Source organism: Erinaceus europaeus, chromosome 3, assembly GCF_950295315.1.
Source record: "Erinaceus europaeus chromosome 3, mEriEur2.1, whole genome shotgun sequence".
Taxonomy (NCBI): domain Eukaryota; kingdom Metazoa; phylum Chordata; class Mammalia; order Eulipotyphla; family Erinaceidae; genus Erinaceus; species Erinaceus europaeus.
In genome coordinates, this window is record NC_080164.1 from 33,637,382 (window position 1) to 33,651,184 (window position 13,803).

At 46.5% G+C, this 13,803-nt stretch overlaps 1 long non-coding RNA gene across 2 annotated transcripts; it reads left to right on the forward strand.

Annotated features, from left to right (window-relative positions):
• Positions 1-2,104: 2,104 nt before the first annotated feature.
• On the forward strand, positions 2,105-13,063 carry LOC132537469 (uncharacterized). 2 transcript variants are annotated; one of them, XR_009548918.1, is made up of 4 exons: positions 2,105-2,213; positions 7,694-7,813; positions 8,594-8,679; positions 11,754-13,063. It is a non-coding gene; the product is annotated as an uncharacterized LOC132537469 (long non-coding RNA). The 2 variants fall into 2 exon arrangements; XR_009548917.1 differs by lacking the exon at positions 11,754-13,063 and having other exon boundaries at positions 8,594-8,878.
• The last annotated feature ends 740 nt before the right edge of the window (positions 13,064-13,803 follow it).

The window sequence follows — 13,803 nt, forward strand, 5'->3', positions numbered from 1 at the left end:
CCTCGATCACATGGGACAGCCACTGGCCACTGGGTTAAGGACTCAGTTGGAAGCACCACTGTCTTTGATGTTTCTTGAAGCTGGGAACTTGAGATGTTCAAAGTACCTCCTGGGAGAGGGTCAAAGGCTGTTTCCCTGGGTGGCCTGGGAGCCTGGATAGACTTGTGCTCTTGGGGGTAGAAAGGAGAGCAGGTGAGGAGGGCCTGGGAGGGGTGCAGGCCAAAGACCCGGAGGCATGTAGTCTCAAATTCTCTTGGTGACTCCATGTTCCTTCACAGATGTGAGCTCCTTTGTCCCTGCAGGCAGCCCTCAGAGCCCTGTGGGGGTATGGTCACTTTAACCTTTGCAGGTTGAAGACTTAGCTCATGAGCACTTACCTCACTAAGTCCTTCTAGTAGATTAGTAAGAAAGACACAACACTTTACAGTGAGAGGGGAGTTGGATTGATTTTTTTTGAGACTTGGCTGGGTGCAGGTGGTTGTGGGACCCTCAGAGGGGTGGGGTGTGGGACCAGCAGGTTTGGTGACCATGTGGAATAGATGTGTGAGGCCTGTTTACTCCTCTGAATTAAAATATGCAGAAACCCTGACTCCTAACCTAATGTGATTCCTAATGCTAATGAGAAATGGGTAAGTAACTTGCTTTCTTATAAAATATATATTTTTTTATTATAAGAGAACAAGGGAGGAGAGAGAAAGAGAGATTGAAACACTACTCAGCTCAGCTCTGATATAAAGTGGTGCTGGAGACTGAACCTGCAGGCTCTAACAGACTAAGCTATCTTCCCAGCTCCTATAGTCAGTGGTCTGAGCAGCCTCTGATGTGGGAATAGTTCCAGAGAACTGTGACTATCAGAGGAAGTTCCTTGTAGACATGCTTAGGGGAAGTCCTTACATTGTGGGCATTAATTCAAATAAAGTGAGTGCTAAGGAAGGGAGGGAGAGAGGGAGGGGAGGCAGTGATAGGCTGGGTGACTGTGATGACCCCAAATTGCAACTGAAGCCTTCTTGAGGGATGATAATACCTTGAGATTGCTCAGAATAATCTCATGAACTGCTTTATTTCTAAACAACAGAAACTTAGACCAGAGAGGGAAAGTGATTTGCCTGAGGTCATGCAATAAGTAAGAGGGCTGGACCAATGGCTCACACCTAGTGTTGGAGCTGGCTGAACCAAGGCCCATCAGGCTCCCCAGGGTTTCCTGAAGTGGGGTGGGATGGAGTGGGACTACAGTCGGGACCTCTGTACTTTTCCTTTTTGTCTCTTCTCCTACATGTCTGCCGCCTTCTGAATTTGATCTACAGACCTCCATCCAGTGCTGAGGAATTGGCAATGTGTTGAAAATCCGGGGGAGGGATCCTGGTTTAGTGCATTTCCCCTCAGAGCCCTTGGATGTTTACAGTGTGTGTGTGTGTGTGTTGGTGTAGGTGTGTTATGTCCATATGCATGTGTGCACAAATGCTTATAGTTCATGAACATTTGGTGCATTTAAGAGTATTTATGTGAATGCATGAGATACCTGCATGTGTGTGTATGTTATATGTGTTTGTATATATATGATGAGACAAAAAGTGACTCGGCTACAGAAGTGTTTGCAATCACCTTGAGAGAGAAAGTGGCCCAGACTACTGTCCCCCCTTCTCTGCAGGCCATTACTGGGAGTCCCATGCCCCCAGGGCTGGTTCATCCCAGCAGAGTCTGGGAACTCCAGGTTCAGAAAGGCTAGAGCTCAGAAATAGTAAACCACTGTTTTCTTGAGACTGTTTGCCCTTATTAATTCAGGTAGCAATTACCCATTCTGAATATTTGGTGACTAATTAGTTTTTCCTGCAGAGATGGCAGAACGAGGAGTGCTTTGCTCTGACCTGATCCACTTTCTTCATTTCCCAGGAGGGGCAGGTGGTGGGAGGAGAGAGGGAGCTGAGAGCAGAGAGCATTCCCTCCTCCCATCCTCCCATCCTCCCATCCTCCCATCCTCCCATCCTCCCATCCTCCTGGTGTCTCTGATGCCCCTTTCGCTGCCTGGGGCTTTGCTGTGAATGGATAGGACTGTAAAAATAATCCCTCAGATTTGGGTTTTGTTCTTTCTCTCCTTTCCCCAGAAGACAAATCTCCTGGTGGCTAGCCTGATGATGGAGGTGGAGGCCTTGGAGAAGGCTGACTGCTGAGTTGGTGTCACTACATCTGGGAGTTGTGTCTTCTGAATCCACAAGGTGACCAGGGCTCCTGACTGGGGACAGCCTAAGGTGGGAAGACAGGAAGAAACTCCGTGTGTGTGTGTGTGTGTGTGTGTGTGTGTGTGTAGGGGGCTGGGGGGCAAGTTGGAAGAGATGACCATGAGAGCTTCCAGAGTGGCACCTGGTACTAGAGAATGCTGCTTTTTCATTTTTAAAATTTGTATTTATGTATTTATTTATTTGTCTTTGGTCATCACTGAGGTTTAAGCATAGCAGGATGATGTTTTATTTTGTCTAGAGACAAAGAAGCAGAGTGAAAGAGACGATAGCACCAGCTTCCTTCAATGTGGTAGGGGCGAGGCTAGGGTTGACCCTGGTCACATACACAATGAATCAGGGCACTATCCCAGTGAGCTATTTTGCTGGCCTAAGATTTTTTCTTCTCAACTGCACTGGCTTGTAAGTTTGCTTTCTCTGCTCTTGAACTTTTTTGTTCCAGGGAATAGATGTCCTAGCTATGAACATTCAGAGGCCCCTCTGAGAAAGGGCTCAACTAAGCAGGTGGATTTATGCCTTTCATCTGAGCCACCCATAGGTGTGAGTCTCTGGGGAAGTGACTCTTAGATAATCTGAAAGTATATTGCTGTGTCTTTGCTGGAGTCTGGGGAGCTGTGGGGCTAAGATTGTGGGGAGCTGCCATACGGATCTGTCTGTAGCCGCCTGGCCCAGCAAGAGGAGGTAGAAGAGGGTTCTCATTAGCCCTCATGGACTCGCTCTGCTGGACAGACTGTGGTTGGTATCTCTCCAGAGTGTTTGCATTTTAAATGGATATTTCCAGTAGGGTTGGAAGTCCTTCTGGTGCTCTCTCTCTCTCTTTTAATTTTGATTTATTTATTTGATAGAGACAGAGAGAAATCAAGAGAGGAGGGGTAGATAGAAAGGGACAGAGAGGGGGTCGGGTGGTGGTGCAGTGGGTTAAGCATATGTGGCGCAAAGCGCAGGGACCGGCATAAGGATCCCGGTTCGAGCTCCCGGCCCCCCACCTGCAGGTGAGTCCCTTTACAAGCAGTGAAGCAGGTCTGCAGGTGTCTGTCTTTCTCTCCCCCTCTCTGTCTTCCCCTCCTCTCTCCATTTCTCTCTGTCCTATCCAACAATGAACAATATCAACAATGGCAATAATAATAACCACAACTGGGCTACAACAAAAAGGGCAACAAAAAGTGGGGAAAAGTGGCCTCCAGGAGCAGTGGATTCATGGTGCAGGCACCGAGACCAGCAATAACCCTGGAGGGAAAAAAAAAAGGGACAGAGACAGGGGGCCAGGCAGTGGTGCACCTGGTTAAGTATACATAGTACTATGTGCAAGGACCTGCTCAAGGGAACAGGTTTGAGCCCCCAGCTCCCTACCTGCAGAAGGATGATTCACAAGCAGTGAAGCAGATCTGCAGGTGTCTATCTTTTTCTCTCCTTGCCTCCTCCTCCTCTCAATTTCTCTCTGTGCTATCAAATAAAATGGAGGGAGAAAAAAAGAGGAAAAAATGGTCACTAAGGGTATGGATTTGTAGTGCCAGCACCGAGTGCCAGAGATAACCTTGGAGGGGAAAAAAAATGACATGGGCAAAATAGGTCTGGTTTACTAGTGAAGCTTCCCTCCTGCAGGTGGAAACAGGATCTTAAACCTGAGTCCTTGTGCATTGCAACATGTGCATTTAATGACATGCACTGATGCCCAGCCCCAAGTTTATTGTTATTATTATTATTATTATTTTTACCAGAGTACTACTCAGATCTGGCTTATGGTATTGAACCTGGGACTTTGGAGCCTTAGGCATGACAGTTTCTTTGCATGAACTTTATGCTATCTCCCCAGCCTCCTGGCCACCTTCTCCCTCAGTCACTCTCTGGGGTCCTGGCCTTGTCTGTGGGTGAAGGTCTGTGGCTCCCACTTCCTTGTCTCAACCAGCCACACTGGGCGGGTATCAGCACTTCCAGAAGGCACCAGCTGACTGCCTCTTCCCCCACCCTCCTGCAGCTGCAGAGGCCTCCTCCACCTCCGTTGTGGCTCCTGACCACGTGGCACGTGCCTGTCTGTCTGACACAGCTGGGGCTGCCCTGCTGATGCAGGACTCGGGCACTGGTCAGTTATTTGCAGTAAATCATGCCACTCCCTACCTCTTACTGTAGTTATGGTCCTTGTCTTTGGCGTGTGAGGCCCCCTGAATTAACACTGGGGCCTGCCATCGGTTCATGAAGGTGGTGGATACCAGGAGACATGTTTGGGCTGCTCTCCTTAAACAGAGGAGCTACTGTTTCTGCACAGGTAGGCTTGGAGCCTCGGAGCCCATCCTGGCTCCATGTTCTCTTCCAGTGATGTGACCTTGGGCAGGCTTCCCAAGCTTTTTGGGTCCTTCTTCTTCTCATGGTGCTCACATGCCTTTGGGGTAGGCTGCCCACATAATTGGTACCAGTGGGAAGCAGACACTTGGGATCCCCCACTGATATAAACTAAGGGATGGGGGTAGGGAGGTTTGTGGGTGGCATAACCTTAAGTTTGGAGAGCTGACCTTAGGGGTCTGTCTCCCTTTAGTCCCCCAGTTACCCATGGAGGACAGTTTATGAATGCCTCCTCCCTAGAGCCAAGAGACTGTCTCCCTGCCTGGGCTGCAGGGAGGTTCTGGGTTGGGGGAGGGTCCTGTATGGAGGGAGGGGGTGCAGCTTAGAGCTGAGGTCATGGGGAACTCCCAGGTGTTTTCTAGGTCGCCCAGGAGATAGAACCTCTACGTAGGTTCCATCACAGAATTTCCAGGCTTGAAGTGAAGTGGCTTTGGGACCTAGTCCAGCTGTCTGGTCACCATGGGCAGCTGTAGGTTGGAGCTCAGTTCCTGCAGGCCACACCTGATGGCAGCTTGAAGCTTCACACACACAATCCATCCAGCTGTTCGGGGAAATGCAAAAACACCAGGTGCAGGGCTGAAGGTTAGGGTTTCCACTTACATTACCTGGGGCTTTTCTGTCCAGATTTCCCTCCTCCCCTGCAGTATGTCACTGTTCCCAGGCCACAGCCACCTGAGGAATGTGCAAGTCAGGTAGGCTGGCTGCTGGCTGCTGGCTGCAGGGTGTGTGTGTGTGTGTGTGTGTGTGTGTGTGTGTGTGTGTGTACAGCCTCCTCAGGGGCTGAGATCCATAAAGACAGTTGGCACTTTAGCTTTCTAGCTACCTGTGGCCCAGATCCTTGTCCTTACCTGGGTGGCCTTGGGACAGCCCACTGAGCATGGGAACACCTGCATCACCTGGGTGGGTTGGGGGTGGTGGAGGGGGTGAGGATGGAGTCTATGGGGTTTGAGGTCTGATGTGGTTTCTGGTATGAGGCAGCTCCCTGTACTAACAGCTTCATGCATGGCAGAACGATATGAAATACTTTCACTGCCCTAAAACTCCCCTGTGCTCCATCTGGTCACTGGACAGTCACTGCTCTCCTTATTGCCTCCCTAGTTTTACATTTTCCAGAGTTCTCAATAGTTGGCATCACACAGTTTTCAGACTGGCTGTTTTGCCTTAGTAATGTGCATTTAAATTTGTCCTTATTTTTAAGATTTTATTTTATCTATTTATTTATTTTTCTTTTTTCTTTTTTTTTAGAACTAGCTACTCAAGATTTCACTGCTCTTGGACCAACTTTTTCACTGAGAGAGAAGGGAGGGCAGGCAGGCCACCATGGTATTGGGGCTTTCACAAGCATCTGTCTAGGTAGTGCTGGGACTCAAGCCTGGTCTGTGCACTCTAACTCGCTCTTTTCTCCACCCCTTTTTCACAGCTTGATGACTATTTCATTTTTCATGCTGAGTAATATCCCATTATTTGAATGGACTTCAGCTGCTAAAGGGCATCTTAGTTATTTTCAAGCAAGATGTATTTGGCAATTTTGAATAAAGATGTTATAAATATTCATGTGCAGGCTTTTTGTTTTGCTTTATTTTGGTGTTTGATATGGATACGAATTTTCACTTCTGTTGGATAGATACCAAGGAGCATGATAACTAGTCCTTATGATCAGAGAAACCTCTGAACTGTCTTCCAAAGTGGCTACCTTGTTGTCACATTTCTATCAACAATGAGAGGTCCTATGATTTCACCCTGACTTCTCTGGGCAGATGACCTCACCAATGTGTCTTGGAACCTTACCTCTCCAGAGTCCTACCTCACTATGGAAAGCTGGGGGTATGGATCCACCTGCTGACATCCAATTACAGTGGAGAAGCAATTACAGAAGCCAGAACTTCTACCTTCTGCACCCCACAAAACAGTTTTGATTTTGTTGTAATAGAGTCGTGTGCGGCTTGGAGGGAAAGAGAGGACTGGATCTGGAAGAAAAAGGGGGCAAAGGTAGACAGTTGTAGAAATGACAGTTAACCCAGATCTACAGCTGTGGGAGAATTGTGGTGGTTTGCACTGAGGGACTTGGGATTCAGAACTCTGGTGGTGGGAACGGTGTCGAATTTATACGCCTGTTGAAATGTAGTTTCGTAAATCAATATTGAATCACTAGTAAAATTAAAACAAACAAAAAAACAATTAGAGGTTCTATTGATTCACATCCTTGTTAGCACTTGATATTACTAGTGTCTCAGATTTTGGCCATTTTAATAAGAGAGTGGTAGCATCTCCTTGTGTGTCTTTTTCTTTTTCTTGATACTAGGGTTACCACCGGGGCTTGGTGCCAACACTATGAATCCACCACTTCCTGCAGCCATTTTTCCTTTCTGTTTTATATGACAAGACAGAGAGACACTGAGAGGGGAGAGGGAGGTGGAGAAGGAAAGAGAGCACCTGCAGACTTGCTTCACTGCTTACTAAGCTTCCCCTCTGCAGGTGGGGAGTGGGGGTTTGAACGTAGATCCTTGTGCATGCTGATATGTGTGCTTAACTGGGTACGCCAGCACTAGCCCCCTCCTCATGGTTTTGATAGAGCTTAGCTTTCATCTTTAGATATGTGTAGTTTTCCCTGCTGTAAGCTAGGTTGCTTTCTGTCTCTTGTTCATTCACTAAGCCTTACTAGAAAAGGCATAAGCCTCCAGCTTAATGAGCAAGACTCAGTTTTCCCAAAGGTGTAGGAGTAATATAAAAAATAAGAAAAGATGTGTCCTGGAGCTCCGCTTCCCCAGAGACCCACCCTACTAGGGAAAGAGAGGCAGACTGGGAGTATGGATCGACCAGTCAATGCCCATGTTCAGTGGGAAAGCAATTACAGAAGCCAGACCTTCCTCTTTCTGCAACCCACAATGACCCTGGGTCCATACTCCCAGAGGGCTAAAGAATGGGAAAGCTATCAGGTGAGGGGATGGGATATGGAGTTCTGGTGTTGGGAATTGCGTGGAGTTGTACCCCTCCTATCTTTTGTTAATGTCTCCTTTATTTTTAAATAAATAAATTATTTAAAAAATAAGAAAAGGGCTCAAGCAGAGACATGGGGATAGCCTGGGGTGACAGTCATTTCACCAATTTCCTGCTGTTTGAAGGTCCAGACAGAGGCCATTGCTGCTTGTTTTTGACCCAGAAAAATGCCTGATCCATAGTGGACACTCGGAAAATGTTGGCTAAACAAATGGAAAGAAATCAAAGAAGGCTTCCTGGAGCAGGTAGCATGTAAGCTGAGGCTGGAACCTGAGTCCTGTGTTGAGGGGAAGTGGCATGCAGGGGGGCTGGCTGAGGGAGATGGGGTTTGTTAGAGCTAGGCTCAGAGACATGGAAATGCTCATAGCATCCAAACTGTAACTGAGTCTGCTTTATTGGCTCATCCTTGTGTGTTTAGGGTGAGTAAGTTCCTATAGGGATCAACAAACTGAAGTGTTGCTATTTAGTGTGGGAGTTCTGAAGCCAGGGTCAGAAGAGGGGTCCTGAAGAGTGAGTAGGTGTGTGTGTGTGTGTGTGTGTGTGTGTGTGTGTGTGTGTGTGTGTGTGTGTGTGTGAGAGAGAGAGAGAGAGAGAGAGAGAGAGAGGACAAGTCATATAGAAAGCTGTGGAGACTCAGTTATGGGATGCAGGAAACTTGGTGACCAGCAACCCCTAGTTGATGGAAGCACATACCTTGGAAATCACCAAGGAGCTTGATCTTTCTTTCTTCCTTCCTTCCTTCCTTCCTTCCTTCCTTCCTTCCTTCCTTCCTTCCTTCCTTCCTTTCTTTCTCTTTCTTTCTTTCTTTCTTTCTTTCTTTTCTTTCTTTCTTTCTCTCTCTTTCTTTCTTTTTTTCTCCCTCTTTTCCTTCCTTCCTTCCTTCCTTCCTTCCTTCCTTCCTTCCTCCCTCCCTTCTTTCTTTTCCCTCTCTCTCTCTCTCTCTTTCTTTACCAAGGTTATCACTGGGATTTGGTGCCTGTATGACTACTGCTCCCAGCCACCGTTTGTTTTCTTCTTTCCTCTAGGTGGAGGATGAGAGAAACAAAGAAGGAGACACTGCAGCACTGCTCCACTGCCTATGAGGTCTCCCCACTGCAGGCTCTTTCATGTGGTGTCCTAGGATTCAAACCCAGGTCCTTGCACATGGTAATGTGTGTGCTCTACTGGGTGAGCCACCTGCCAGGCTGAGTTTGGTGCTTCTTGGGACCATGACGCTCATAGTAGGGGCCTGGTGAAGATCTTTTGCTCAGAAACTTCAGTTCAGTGGGGGTTGAAGAATATTCATTGTGTGTGTGTGTGTGTGTGTGTGTGTGTGTGTGTGTGTGTGTCCGCTTAGCTCTCCAGGAAATTCTAGTGCTGTGGGTTCTTTCATTAGCAGGAAGCCTTCTCTGGGGCAGAAAGTCTTTGAAGTTAGGGGCCCTTAAAAACCCCTAACGGGGTGTCCAGTGGTAGTGCAGCTGGTTCAGTGTACATGGCGAAAAGTGCATGGACTGGCATAAGGATCCTGGTTCAAGCCCCTGGCTCCCCACCTACAGGGGAGTCGCTTCACAAGCAGTGAAGCAGGTCTGCAGGTGTCTATCTTTCTCTCCCCTCTGTCTTCCCTTTCTCTCTCTATTTCTCTCTATCCTATCCAGCAACAACGACATCAATAACAACAACAATAATAACCACATCAATGATAAAACAACAAGGGCAACAACAAAAAAAAAAAGAAAAGAAAAAGTAGCCTCCAGGAGCAGTGGACTTATGGTGCAGGTACTGAGCCCCAGCAATAACCCTGGAGGCAAAAACAAAACAAAACGAAACGAAACGAAATGAAATGAAACGAAACGAAACAAAACAAAACAAAACAAAACAAAACACCTCATATTGCTGCCTTGTGTTCAAATTCTCCATTCTCACCTGGTCATAACTGCAGCAGACACCATCCCCCAATCCCTTCCTCAGTCACATGACAGTCGACCGCTTGTCCCTGGCTTCATTTGCAGCTCATTTCATTTGCTATTTCTTTGTATCCCTCTCTGTTCATGGGAGGATTTCAGGTGGCTTATCAAGGAATAAAAAACATATATGAACATGCCATAAATTAAAAGTAGAGTAAGAAAAAAAAAAGCAGAAAGAGACACCAGGGAGGGGACAAAATAGAGTGAAGAATAATAAGGTGCCGTTATCCTGGCTGTCATTTCTCTTAAACCTGTTCTCATTTCTTTCAGGGTTTATGGCTACTTTGTGGGCTGTGTGAAGGATTAGGGTTGAAGCTGCCAGCGCTCCTTCCTCTGGGAAAAGCCTCACTGTCTCTATAGACGCGAAAGCTAGCAAATCCGCACTTGATTTGCTTAATGAAATGTTGTGCTTCTTAGTAGGCGCGCGTTGTCGAATGAGTATTGTCTGGTAGTGAGAAAGTCTGGCTGCATGGGTCTGCGGAACTCAGCGCTGCCAGTGACTTTTGTGCTTGTGAATGTGAGTCCCACAGTCCCCCTCTAAGCCAGCCTTGAATGCAGGGCAGCTGACTGCGGGGCATTTGGCCTCTGTACCTCACCCATGGTTCCCAGGCCCTGCAGGCCCCCAGCCCCCAGGGCAGCTCTCAGGAGGCTTCCGCAGACTACAGGGTCTTCTGGGGAGTTACAGGAAGACAGGACCTCATCTTGCAGGGTGTTGGGCAGAATGAGAAGCAACTTCAATTGCATTTGCTCTGGGACACCACCCACCCCGGTTTTTAAAGGGAAAGCAACTTCACTTTAACAAATTTTTATTTTTATTGGCTAGAGACAGAGAAATTGAGAGGGGAAGGGAGGCACACAGATAGATAGAGACCTGCAGCACTGCTTCATCCCTCATGAAGCTTTCATCCTGCAGGTGCAGACCAGGAGCTTCAACCCAGGTACTAAAGCATGGTAATGTGCACTTGACCAGGTGTGCCACTGACTGCCTACCCCTGCCCTCCCTTTTAAAAAAGATTTCTTTCTTTCTTTTTTTCTTTCTTTCTTTCTTTCTTTCTTTCTTTCTTTCTTTCTTTCTTTCTTTCTTTCTTTCATTCTTTCTCACACACTCCCCCTTTCATAGCACTGCTTAGCTCTGGCTTATGACAGTACTAGGGATTCAACCTGGAGACCTCATGAAAATCCATTTCCATAACCATTATGCTCTCTCCCTAGCCCTAAGACTTATATATGTATTTTCAGTGTGAAAGAGAAAGAGACTAAAACACTGTTCAGTTCTGGCTTATCTGGTTCCAGATATTCAACCTGGTGTCTCTGGGACCTCATGTCTGAAAGGCTGGTGCACAACCTCTGTGCTACTTCCCTGGCCTTTATCAATAATATTTATTTATTTATTTATTTATTATCTCAAATTATTTCTTTGCAGTGACAGAGAGAGAGATAGAGAGATAAAATAGAAGAGAAGAGAAAAAAGAGACCATAGCACTGAAACTTCTTTTAGTGTGGTGGGGGCAGGCTTGAACTTGGGCCAAAGCAGTGCACTAAGTGAGCTATTTTGCTAGTCCTCTTTGTGCTTCTCACTAGAGAGAGCAAACCATGATGCAAAAGTAGTTGAAGGCACCCATCTCAAGCTGGTGGGGAATGAACTCCCTTATCCACATTTTCATACCATTGGTCTCTCCTGCATTTGCATTCCCACAGAATGAGTTATGTGTGAATGAGTCTCAGGTTTGATGTTCTTTTTCATGATAGTAAAGCAGACTTAAGGTTCTCAGTGATGACAGCAGAGACCCCTCCTCCTCCATGCAGGGTGGATGACTGTGCCATGTGTTTGTCTGTGGGGAATTCAGCCTCTGGAAGTCACTCCAAAGATGCTATTGGTGATGATGGTGGTGGGGGTGGGGGGGTCTACTTTTTGCTGGTGTTGGGGATGAAGGAGGAATAAACTAGTTGCCTCTCTCTCTCTCTCTCTCTCTCTTTTTTTTTTTTTTTAATAAAAGCCATTCTATTTTCATTAATTTTGATAAAGTTAGAGAGAAGTTTAGAGGAAAAGTGGGGATAGAATGGGGGAGAAAAAAAGAGATACCCTTAGCACTGCTTCACCATTTGTGATGCTTCCTCCTTGCAGGTGGGGACTGGGGGCTTTGACCCAGGGCCCTTGTGCATGGTGACATGTGTGCTGTACAGGGCATGCAACCACATGGCCCCAGCAGATGCACCTTTAACAGTGACTTATATACTCCAGCTTGTCAACTGCTATTTGAAGACACAGCCCTGCATTCTTCTGGGTGACATGCTGTGACTTGCTAGGTCACCAGCCCTGAGAATATCAGCTTCTGTCCAAATCATGTGTTGCACCTGAAGAAGCACTGGTTATCACCTGCTGTAAAGTGTAATACATTTTCTTCTTTTGTATTAGTTCAGGTTTCTCCAGAGGAAAAGGAGAGAGAGAGAGAGAGAGAGAGAGAGAGAGAGAGAGAGAGGGAAAGGAAACACACTGGGGTCTGGGAGAGGCTGTAGGTATAAGATGTGCTTTTCTAGTTCTCATTCTTTCTGGGTTAGGAAAATATACTGTTCCACAGAATGCAGGTGGCATGGTGAGAGCTGGACTGGATCTGTGACCAGGAAGGCTGGACCCTTGGGGATGGGACGGGAGACAGTCTGATTCCCCAGTGATACCTGGGGAAGGCCTAGTGCATATACTGTCCTGATGTTAGGCCTGATTCTGTACACTTTGCACAGCAGCATTCATTATTTATTTATTTTTAAATAACAATTGGCCTTGTCACTACTCTGTATGCAGGGCCAATAGAATGTGGCTTTAGGTAGGCACCAGTATCTGACTCATCCACGACAGGTGGGGGCAGGTCAAGAAGTGGCCATTTTTGGCTATAGCAGTACCTTCTAGATTGCTCACCAAGGTGCCTTTTACCTCAGGGTGCTCAGGCCTGGATTCCTGAGCAATTCTGTAAGAAGCACAGAAGTTAACATGACAAGTTGCTAAGTAGATCTCTTTTCAAAGATGTCCTCTCCCTCTGAGGTAATGATAGAAGTGGGTGTTGCTATGGTGACCAGTCTTCTGTTTAGAAGCACACAGAACAAAAGTTGAGATGTCTTGTCTACCATTTGTGGTCATGGCTATCCTTCCAGTTTCTTGATCCCAAAGCTGACTTTTATTTTGTGCCTTAAGTCCCTGAATAAGATGGGGACATGACTGACTACATTTAGAAGAAAAGAACAAAATCCATGTCTGGCATGTGGCTGAAGGGCTTTTTCAAGAACTGAAGGAAAATTATTCCACAAGGTGTTAAGAACATGGAAGAGACACATGATTCCTGAATCCTCTGGGAACAGGTCCTGGACCTGTATATTTCTCTCCAGCAAACAGCACTGACACTTTTTCAAGACTAGGAGCAGAATCTATAGTTAACTTCATTTTGGAACCTGTGAAATAGTTCACTTGGATAATGTGTTGCTTTGCCATGTGTACAACCCAGGTATGAGCCTGAACTCTACCACAACGAAGGAAGGCTCAGTGTTGTGGTCTCTCATTCTCTATCTGTAAAAAATAAAATAAAATAACTTATTTCAATATAATAAGAATTTGTTGAATGCCTGCTATATGTATATACCAGGGACCCTTTGCTGGGAGGAGATGGCAGGGGTGTGGTGAGATGTAAAGAGGAATAAGACAGGGTTCTTGTACATGTAACTATGTGCAAGGACTCTGGTTCAAGTCCCCAGTCACTATCTACAGGGGTAAGACTCTTCAAGAGTGGTGAAGTAGTACTGCAAGTGTCTTTCTTTCTCTGTATGTCTCTCTCTCCATTTATACAAAACAAAACAAAATTGAACGAAACCAAACAACCAGTTCACTTGGAATGTTAAAGCTGTGCAGGTGGAAAGAAATGAAAGAAGGAAAAGAAGAAAGAAAGGCAAAAAAAAAAGGGGGGAGTCAGGCTGTAGTGAAGCAGGTTAAGCGCAGGTGGCGCAAAGCACAAGGACCGGCATAAGGATCCCGGTTCGAACCCCGGCTCCCCACCTGCAGGGGCGTCGCTTCACAGGCGGTGAAGCAGGTCTGCAGGTGTCTATCTTTCTCTCCTCCTCTCTGTCTTCCCCTCCTCTCTCCATTTCTCTCTGTCCTATCCAACAACGACGACAACAATAATAACTACAACAATAAAACAACAAGGGCAACAAAAGGGAATAAATAAATAAAATAAAATATAAAAAAAAGGAAAAATGAACAATACACAAAGCCAGAGTGGAGAAGCAGGTGGGTATAGAGGAACTTG